The following is a 1,578-nucleotide window of genomic DNA, read 5'->3' as shown; positions in this document are numbered from 1 at the left end:
AACTACAATAAATAGTCAGAAAAGGGGTTTTTATAAGCAAACAATAAGCAACGGCTAATTTTCAAACATAAAACTAGCCGCTGAGCATCAAAATGGGTAATTTTAAGTTATGTGTATTTGGTGAATTGAGTTTCAGAATAGGGGTATTATATGAAATAAGTAATAAAATAGGGGTATTTGGTGAATTTAAAAATTAGGCTAACGGAGGACTAACGGCGCGTCATTAGTAAGGGTATTTTGGGTATTAAGTCATTTGTGAGGGGCATTTGGTGAATTTCTGAAAGTCGAGGGGCATTTGGTGAATTACGCCATAATTCGGGGGTATTTCATGAAAAATCCGTAAATGTAACTGCATAATATATTATTGGAGGAAAGATGAATCAATATTATTACAATTTGATTTTATTTCTATAATATTATTAATTTAAATAATATTGATGAATAGACTTCTAAGGTTAGTCTATCTTTAATAATAATAACACAAGGTACAGCAAGTTGTGTGTCAGACCGCCTGACAGCCACACGCCTGTCAGACGGCCCCTTTGCTCACGCGCATAATAAAACCCTTCTAATTTCTCTCCTGCTCGTTTCTGCGCGCTCTCCCCTCTCGTCGCTCATCTCCTCCCCTCTCTCCTGCTGATGCGATCCTCTCTCTCCTCTCCTCACTCTTCTCTCTCGCCGGAGACGACCATTACCATGTCGGAAATTTCCGAGGAGCTCCTCCTTGCAGTTCCTCGTTGTCCCTCCTAGCTGCCTTGAGGTTTTTAGGTTTTTAGGTTTTCGATTTTATTTTTAGATTTCAGTTGATGTGGATTTGATTTTGTTTTTAGGTTTTCGGTTTTGTTTTTAGATTTCAGTCGGTGATATCGACGGAAGAATCAACGGCGGTGGCGGCTGAGTGTCGAAGGACGGAGGAGAGACGTGGGGAGCAGAGGCGGCGGTTCGCATCCTCACAAAGTTGCGCTGGTGGTCGATGCTGTTGTTAATGGCCTCCTCGCAAAGATGCGCGGTTGTGGCTGGTTCACGACAACAGTTATGGTAGCAGCGCTGCTGCTTCTTCAGTACGGGGTGGTGTTAGCTTGCTGTGGTGGAATTGTTGAGGCCGCGCCATGGTGTTAGCTTGCTGTGATTTTGTTTTTAGCTTTGTAATTTTTTCTTTTACCTGCTTTTTTTGTTGATAAAGAGGGCAAAGCCCCAATTTCTTTTCTCTGGTTGGTGTTTTAATTTCGATTTACTTATCAATTCGATTAGTTATCAATTATATTGTTTTAGTTATAGTTTTGTTATATTTAGTTACGAAATGAAACGCTTTATTTATATTTTTTTACACTTAAGTCATTTGAATTAGTTATACTAAATCAAATTTATTCTTAACTAAATCAAATTTATTCTTAACTAAACCTAAGAAAATCATAACTAAATTTTCTAAAATCCATTGCTTAACTATTTGGTTTATTTACTTAATTAATTAGTTTTAGTGCTTAACTAATTAGATTCATTGGTTAACTAATTGGATCTGTTGTTTAACTAATTGGTTATGTTGTTTAACTAATTGGTTATGTTGCTTAACTAATTGGT

At 37.2% G+C, this 1,578-nt stretch overlaps 1 long non-coding RNA gene across 1 annotated transcript; it reads left to right on the top strand.

Annotated features, from left to right (window-relative positions):
- The first annotated feature begins 522 nt into the window (after window positions 1-522).
- On the top strand, window positions 523-1,327 carry LOC110805890 (uncharacterized). Its single transcript, XR_002538141.2, has 2 exons — window positions 523-760; window positions 851-1,327. It is a non-coding gene; the product is annotated as an uncharacterized lncRNA (long non-coding RNA).
- The last annotated feature ends 251 nt before the right edge of the window (window positions 1,328-1,578 follow it).

The sequence above is a fragment of the Spinacia oleracea genome, chromosome 2 (assembly GCF_020520425.1).
Source record: "Spinacia oleracea cultivar Varoflay chromosome 2, BTI_SOV_V1, whole genome shotgun sequence".
Classification (NCBI taxonomy): Eukaryota; Viridiplantae; Streptophyta; class Magnoliopsida; order Caryophyllales; family Amaranthaceae; genus Spinacia; species Spinacia oleracea.
Note: the sequence above shows the minus strand (reverse complement) of the source record. Positions and strands in the feature narration are given on the sequence as shown.